This window comes from Mandrillus leucophaeus, unplaced genomic scaffold (assembly GCF_000951045.1).
Source record: "Mandrillus leucophaeus isolate KB7577 unplaced genomic scaffold, Mleu.le_1.0 Scaffold848, whole genome shotgun sequence".
NCBI classification, from domain to species: Eukaryota; Metazoa; Chordata; class Mammalia; order Primates; family Cercopithecidae; genus Mandrillus; species Mandrillus leucophaeus.
This window is the reverse complement of record NW_012109230.1, coordinates 117747-126411: the sequence shown is the minus strand read 5'-3', so window position 1 is coordinate 126411 and position 8665 is coordinate 117747.

Here is an 8665-nt window from a genome sequence, read left to right as displayed (position 1 = left end):
TACTAAAAATACAAAAATTAGCCGGGTGTGGTGGCACATGCCTGTAGTCCCAGCTACTCGGGAGGCTGAGGCAGGAGAATTGCTTGAACCCAGTAGGCAGAGGTTGCAGTGAGCTGAGACCACACCGTTGCACTCCAGCCTGGGCAACAGAGTGAGACTCCGTCTTAAAAAAAAAAAAAGGCTCCTATTAATTGTTTTTTTAAGTGCAAGCCTTCCCCTTACTCCGCACCCAGCCAGGGCTGGGTGCATTGTGTACACCCATAGACAGAGCCCCTATTTCTACTCTGCTGCTTGCTAATTTCACCCCCAGTGCTTGCTCCTACAAAATGAGGCAGACTTGGATTAGTTGCTCTCATAAGAGCCCTGGGTTATAAGTGCACTATGAATCTGCTGTGTTCTTTACAAAATGAGAGGGCTGTTCATTGTGTTTTATCTCCTATGTATGAGCCAGGACCCTCCCCACTGAAAAATAGAGACAGGAAGACAGAGCTTGTAGACGCTGAGATTTGGGCATCTCCCCTCACCACCCACACACATCTGAACTGACTGTCTGTCTGCCTCCTCCTCAGTCTCCTTAGTTTCCTTTTCTTTTTCTTTTTTGTAGACAGAGTTTCGCTCTTTTCTCCCAGGTTGGAGTGCAATGGCGCAATCTTGGCCCACTGCAACCTCTGCCTACCTACCGGGTTCAAGAGATTCTCCTGCTTCAGCTTCCCAAGTAGCTGGGATTACAGGCACCCACCACCATGCCCAGCTAATTTTTGTATTTTTAGTAGAGACACGGTTTCACCATGTTGGCCAGGCTGGTCTCAAACTCCTGACCTCAGGTGATCCACCTGCCTCAGCCTCCCAAAGTGCTGGGATTATAGGCATGAGCCACCACACCCAGCCAGTCCCCTTAGTTTCTGAAGACACAGCTGTATTCTTGGAGGGAACACCTGGCTATAGAGCAACTCCAGGGTACCTCCTAGGTGTGGGAGATAAAGGAAAAAAAAGTGATGGTGGAATACTCAGAGTCCAAGAATGAGGTAGAAGGGAAATGACACAGAAAAGAATGGCTGTGCCCACCCATCTATCATGAACCCCTGTGCTATGGTTTGAATGTGTCCCCAAAAGTTCGCATGTTGGAAACTTGGTCCCCAGTGCATTAGTGTTGAGAGATGGGACCTTCAGGAGGTGATTGGGTCATAGGGCTCTGTCCTCATGAATGAGCTAATCCATTCATGGATTAAGGGATTAACAGGTTATCAAAGGAGTGGGTTAGTTATCATGAGAGTGGGTCTCTTGTGAGCCCTTCACCATGTGATGCCTTGAGTTACCTTAGGACTCTGAAGAGAGTCACCAGCAGCAAGAAGTCCCTCACCAGATGTGGCCCCCCAACCTTGGATTTCCCAGCCTTCAGAACCATAAGCTAAATAAACCTCTGTACTTTATAAATTATCCATTCTGTAGTATTCAGTTATAGCAACAGAAAATTGACTTAGACACCCTGTTGTCTGGAATAGACTACCCAGCCACACGGGCAGTGGAATGAATCTCTACAAAGCAAACCCTCTTTTCTTATTGTCTTTTTTATAACTGTATTAGAGATGTGCTCTGCAGAAGAAATATTCACTAGTAATTCAAGTTGAAAATTTTGTAAGAAGGTAGTTCAAATGGTGACCAACTCCAGGGTGTCGTAGTCCTAGGAGTGAGTTTATAGGGCTTTGACCCTCCTAGCACCCTTTTCCAAGGAGCCCTCTTTATGTCACCATGCACATGCCTGCTGGACCTTAATTGCTACCACTTTTTCACAAAGACTAATAGAGCTTGGCTGCAATGCCATCCTTGACCAACAGGAGCTGCTGTCTAATATATGCCAAAAAGTTCCTTTAGTTCATTTTTGCTGTCTTTATTATTAATCAAAGCTCAGCTGTACCTGTTCTACAAATTATTATTCTCTAAGGTGGAATAATAATGAACCAGATCTTCATTTCTTTCTGTCTTTTTTTTTTTTTTGAGATGTTGTCTCGCTCTGTCACCCAAGCTGGAGTACAGTGGCACAATCTCAGCTCACTGCAACCTCCGCCTCCCGGGTTCATCCTGTGCCCAGCCTGGATGAACTCTTTAGAAATGAAGATCTGAGACTGGACATGGTGGCTCACACCTGAAATCCCATAACTTTGGGAGGCCAAGGTGGGAGGATCACCTGAGGCTAGGAGTTCAAAACCAGCTTGGCCAATGTGGCAAAACCCCAACTCTACTAAAAATACAAAAATTAACTAGGTGTGGTGGCAGGCGACTGTAATCCCAGTTACTTGGGAGGCTGAGGCATGAGAATTTCTTGAACCCAGGAGGCAGAGGCTGCAGTGAGCAGAGATCACGCCATTGCACTCCAGCCTGGGTGACAAGAGTAAGACTCCACCTCAAAAAACAAATAAAGAGTTCATCCAGTGATATTTTTGCCTCAACATTCTGAAAATAATAATGACTGTGTGAGTTTGAAGAAAATAGTACATTTGAGAAGTAAAATCATTAGGTTCAGTGACTCACACCTATAATCCCAGCACTTTGGGAGGCCAAGGTGGGAGGATCACTTGAACCCAGGAGTTTGGGATCAGCCTGGGCAACATAGCAAGACCCAATCTCTGGGGAAAAAAGAAGGAGAAGGAGAAGAAGAAGAAGAAGAAAAATCAACTGGAGTCTATGCTAAAATCCTGGAGGGAGAAAGTACCTCACTTGAGCTTGGTCTGTGTCCATGCCTGTCCTATAACCCAAAGCAAACTCCTCAAGAAACCTCCATCTGAGAGAAGGCCCAGTTCATCTCTCAGACTCAGGAAGGCACAGCATCCTCAGGAGAGCTAGGGACCCCTGGTCTGAAGGGGAAGACAGAGTCCTGTCCAGGGATCCAAGGCTGAGCAGGGCATGACCCTGCCCTAGACATCACAGATTGGGAGAGTAGACAAAGCCCTGCCCGAGGGCTGCAGTCTGAGGAGAAAATTATGCTGCTCTGAGAGTCCCATCTGAGGAGGGAGACGCAGCCCAGCCCTTGGAGTCTCAGCAAAAAACCCTGTTCTAAGACCCCTTATCTGAGAGAGGAAACATAGCCTTGTCCTGGGAGAGCCCACACAGATGGCCCTGCCCTGAGGGTCCAATCTGAGCAGGGAGGCAGAGCCCTTCTCTGAGATCCCTAAACTGAAAGGAACATGGTTCCATCACAGGCAGCCCAGCCCTGAGAACCTCAGGAAAGGACAAGTTGGCCCGGTCAGAGACAGAAAACATGGCCTGGCCCTGGGACCTGCAGTCTGAGGGGGACATGGCCGTATCCTCCAGAGCCCTCAGACTGCTGGCAAGCTCACTGATGTCACATATAAAGACTCTCAGCAGGCCGAGCACAGTGGCTCACACCTGTAATCCCAGCACTTTGGGAGCCTAAGGTGGGTGGATCACCTGAGGTCAGGAGTTCAAGACCAGCCTGGCCAACATGGTGAAACCCCATCTCTACTAAAACCACAAAAATTAGCCCGGCATGGTGGCGGGTGCCTGTATTCCCAGTTATACTGGAGGCTGAGGCAGGAGAGGCTTGAGGCAGAAGGAGACTGAAGCTTGAACACCAGAGGCACAGTTTGCAGTGAGCCGAGATCGCGCCATTGTACTCCAGCCTGGGCGATAAGAGCGAAACTTTGTCTCACACACACACACACAAAATCTCCCAGCAAGCCACAAGCAGGTATTTTCATACTTTGCCAACCTAAGATTCAGCAGGGCCCAGATCCCTGAGGTAATTTCAGGACAGATCTGAGGTGGCTCCATGGTAACCATACGGCCACTGCCCCATCTGGCTCACTGTGGTCTGGAGATGGCTTGAGCTTCTCACGCATACCTGGCCAATCTTTAACTGGTTGGCCTAGAGCTCCCCTCTGGCCAGAGCCAAGGGAGGAGGAATTGGAGACTTCACCCTGCTGCTTGCCATTCCTGCCTTCCACAGCAGGCAGGGGGCAGGTGGGACCAGCCTGTTCTATCTCTTCCCAGAAGGCCCTGGACACGCATCATCTCAGGCTGTTCTCACAACCACCACAGGAGATGGGCACTGTTATACCCACTTTAGAGATGAGAAGCCTGAGGCTCAGGAAGCACGAGGAGGGCATGCGTGGTGGAGGGACTCAGGACTGCACCATTTGCTCTATACCACCTCCAGGGTCTCTTCCCTACCTGTGTCTCTCCCTGAGTCAGGATTGTGGGACTGGAACAGGGCAGCCTGGAAACACGCGATCAAGGAACGGCACGGAGAGTTAGAAAGCTCTTGGCCACAGGGCTAGGAGACCTGCACTCAGGTTCCAAGTGTGGGTGACCTTGGGCAAGTCCCACCCCTCACAGGCCTCGATCCCAGCCTCCTGTGAGGTCTTCTCCAACACCATTAGCCTGAAGTTCAGGCCACTGGCAATGACCCCTGCTGTGCCAGCCTCTTGCTTAATAAGGCTGTGGGCAAATCCAGTGAGGGTCTGGGAAATTTTGAAGCGCAGTGCACCCGGGGAGGGGTGATTTTTGGCAAAGATGGTGGAATGAAAGATGGTAGAATGATGGGGAAAACTTTGAGCTGGGAATCCCACCTCTGCCTTGTAGGGAAAATTAAAAGACTTCTCTAGGCCTCCCCAACTGTTCAGTTCAGATCCCCAGCTCCCTGTATGTCAAGCATCTACCACCAACCAGATACCAGATCTTCTTAGTACAGGTCTTTTTTGTTTGTTTTTTGTTGTTTTAAAGAGATGAGGGTCTTCCTCTGTCACTCAGGCTGGAGTACAGTGGCAAATCATAGCTCACTGCAGCCTCAAACTCCTGGGATTCAAGCAATATCCTCCTGCCTCAGTCTCCTGCCACTGTGCCGAGCTAGTTCAGCTTCTTGAGAGAGGGGTTTGATTGGCTCAGCTCGTCTTTTTCAGCCAGGCCGTACAGGTCAGAGGCCACAGTCAGTCAGTGGTTGGGTCCCCTTGGAGCAGTATTTACTCTGGTAAATAGCCACAGCTAACAGGGTCAGGGTCACAGGGTCTAGGCTACCTCAGCAGGAGACCCCTGCACACAAGTCCCAGGAAAGACAATGGCACAGTGGAAAGCTAGCAGAACACACAAGAGCCACCATTTGTTGTTTTTCTGCCCTGCCCACCCCTCCTCACAATCCCACTGCAAAGAAAATCACCCTTGCTCTCAGCCTTCCCTGTGACTCCCAGGCTGGGCCTCCTAACAACAAATTAGAGAAAGATCTATCACAGCTCCTATTGCAAACCAGCTCACCCTGCTCTAAAGGAGGCTGGAACACTGGGTCAGGTGGTCTTGTCTGGCTCTTTTTTCCCTCAGGGTGACCTCCCTCCCAGGATCTCCTCAGTTCCTATGCAAATGAACTCAGTCACTGGGGTCCCCCTCACCCACACCTGCCCAGATAAATCTCAGTCTCTTTCTCTTTTTTTTTTTTTTTTTTTTTTGAGATGGAGTCTCACTCTCACCCAGGTTGGAGTGCAGTGGTGCGATCTCGGCTCACTGAAACCTCTGCCTCCTGGATTCAAGCAATTCTCCTGCCTCAGCCTCCCAAGTAGCTGGGACTACAGGCACCTGCTACCATGCCTGGCTAATTTTTGTATTTTTATTAGAGTATGGGATTTTACCATGTTGTCCAGGCTGGTCTCAAACTCCTGACCTCAGGTGATCCACCCACCTCGGTCTCCCCAAGTGCTGCAATTATAGGTGTGAGCCACCACACCCAGCCAAATCTCAGTCTTAAAGTAACTTGCCTCCCAAGGAAGGATTTTCCAGTTGACAAAGGAAACTGAGAAGGATGCAGACTGTCTGAAAGAATGGTAGTGAGTACACCATCCGGGTGGGGGAACCAAGCACAGACTGGCTAGACCAGAGTTTATGCAATTCAGTGTCAGTCCATGAGCTTGCCCTCTACCTTATCCCTATCACTGGCTCCTGTCCCTGAGAGAGGACTGCCACCAGAGGTAGCCATACCTTGAGCCAAGCTCCCCATTCCTTAATGATCTCCCTTGAAATTAGTTCTGAGACCCTGCACCCTTCCACCATGACATAACACCAGACTCACCCCCACCCTTCCACCATGACATAACACCAGACTCACTAGAGCCCTCTGGAGTACAGCTGCGATGGGGCCTCTGGAGTACAGCAGTGCAATGGGGTGGAGGGGGGCACTTTTGGGCAAGGAACCTGCCCGATGCCCATCACTCTGCACTAATAAGGGAAGCAGACTCTGCTCTGCGTTGAGGGACCTGCGCTCTACCCGTGGGCCCTGCAGCCCAACGGGTTTTTCTGGGTTTAGGATAACATGGCGGTGTAGGTAATACTCAGTGGGTTCCTCCAGGCCTTCACCTCTGTACTTACCCCTCCACCCCAGGCTTGTATTAAGATAATTACAGGGCTTGGGAAAGGGAAAGAAGATGAGGCCGGAGGCTGACTCACAGATCCAGAAGAAAATCCCAGCTCACCCACTAACCTTGGACCAGTGACATAAACTTTCTGAGTCTAGACTTTCTCATCTCACAACTGGGGATGATAATCTTACCTTACAGGTTGGGTGGGAGGTTTAATGAGATAATGTGTGTAAAGTGCCAAGGTACAGGTCAGGGTGCAACACACATACACACACACCCACACACACACCAGAAATCCTGAGAAAGGTGGTCTCCAGGCAAGATGGACCCCCGACACATGTGTGGCATGTGCAGCTGTGCACACACCAGGCCCACATGTGAGCCAGCATTTCTCCAAACCCTGCGCTCTCTCACTGGGGTCTTGCCAGGGCCTGGGCTCAGCCCACTTCCTTCCACTGCTCCCCCCACCCAGAAGCTGGGGAGGGCTGGGGGTGCTAGCGTGCCAGGGAACAATGGGCCCCCAACCCCTTCCCGCCCATTGCGTGAGAAGGAGCTGCCGGAAGGAAACTCACCTCCCAGTGGGACAGGCCACCGCCCCCCTGACGTCTGCCCCAGGGAAGCCTGGAGACCCCCATGCTGCTCAAGGGGCGGGCCTCTGTGCGCTCCAGGGCGGGCCTCTGTGCGCTCCAGGCCTGTCACCTTGGGACATCCTGTTTTCACCACCTGGACTGGCTTCCCCCCACCCTTCTTTCAGAGAAGATAGTCCCCGACCTTCTCTCTGGGGCTGAGCTGGGTTCCCCTCAAGAATCCAGGGCACTGTTCTCATTCATCTCTGTGTCCCCGGCGCGTAGCCTGTTCCAGAGTTGTCTCCAGGAATGCTGGCCAACTACATGAGAGGCTGAGGGAAAGGAGCCAGACCAGCGGTGATCAGGGGCCCAGCAGCTGAGCCAGAAAACATGAGAGAGAGAAGGGCGCAGCTCAGAGTGGCCAAGACGCCTGTGCTGCAGATAGTGGTGAGGTCCTAGAAATGCCTCTGGAGAGTACAGAGTATGCTGTTAAGGGCTGGGGGATGCTCTCCCCTCAAATTTTTTGGAACACTCAGCTCAGTTTCATTTGTGTAGTTACACTTCCCTTACAGCCCTGCATTCCTCTTTCTGTGTCTCACACACAATCACACTCATTCCAGGCGTCTCAGCAGCTCCACCATCAGATGGGGGTTCTTAGAGGCAGGGGTCAGGGAGGAGGCCAGGAGGAGATGAGGAGCTGCTCTCCCACTGTGCCTATCCACACTTAGCAGGATATCTCAGAGGGTTCCCACAAGGCTGGCTGCCGACCAGAGACTCTGGACATCAATTTCCCCAGCTTGAAAATATGGAGAGTTGGGGGGTCTGGCTGAAACTGACCCTGCCCTGGGCCCTGCTGACCTGGAGTGTGGTGGAGGCACTGGCCCAGAGCGCAGCCTGTCTGGTGTGTGATGGTTGCTAAAATCTGCCCAATTGTGCTCAGCCACTTGTTTTATCACTGCAGACCCCCAAAACTCTGGGCAGGGCCTCAGCTCCCAGCCACCACTACCACTGTCCAAGGTGGTAGTGTTACCAGTCCAGGTCTCCCAGCCCTCAGATGTAACCATGACCCGCCAGCAGGAGTAGAAGCATGCTTCCCAAACCTGCCCGATTACCTGGCCAGCCACACACCCACTCCAGCCCCCACCTTGGAGGAAGCACTAATCTGGGGACTTTGAGATTCCACTATTCTCACGGCAGGAAGGACTCTCAGACACGCAAGCCAGCGGCTCCCTTGGCCCTGAGGGCACAGGAGATAGAGGCACACCTGTAAACACATGCCTGGCTACAAACACGCACATACCTGGCCTGTGTGCTGAGCCACCTGAACTGACACCTGGAGAACTCACGCACAGGCATCCTCCTGATCACTCCAGGCCACATCTGCCCATACACACGCACCCACTGAGAGCTGGCACTCACATCTGTTGTTGCCTTATCGACACACCCGAGACTACTGTTCAAAATGCGTGCCCACGCCTGCTCCCAGCCCCCACCGGCCCACTGGCACTTTTAGCTGGGCCACCCCAGGAACCTCACCTGTGGTAGACCCCGTGCCATTGCCACTTGGGAGACCCAGAGGACACTAGAGGGTGGGGCAGGATTTGGGAATGGGCCCCAGGCAGGGCCCAGGGCTAAGATGAGGTGCAATGCTGTGGGGTAGATGATACAGCAGTGAGTACCCATTCCCAGCAATGCCATCAATTCATTCTTTGATTCAGAAGTTTTTATTAAAAGTAACAAATC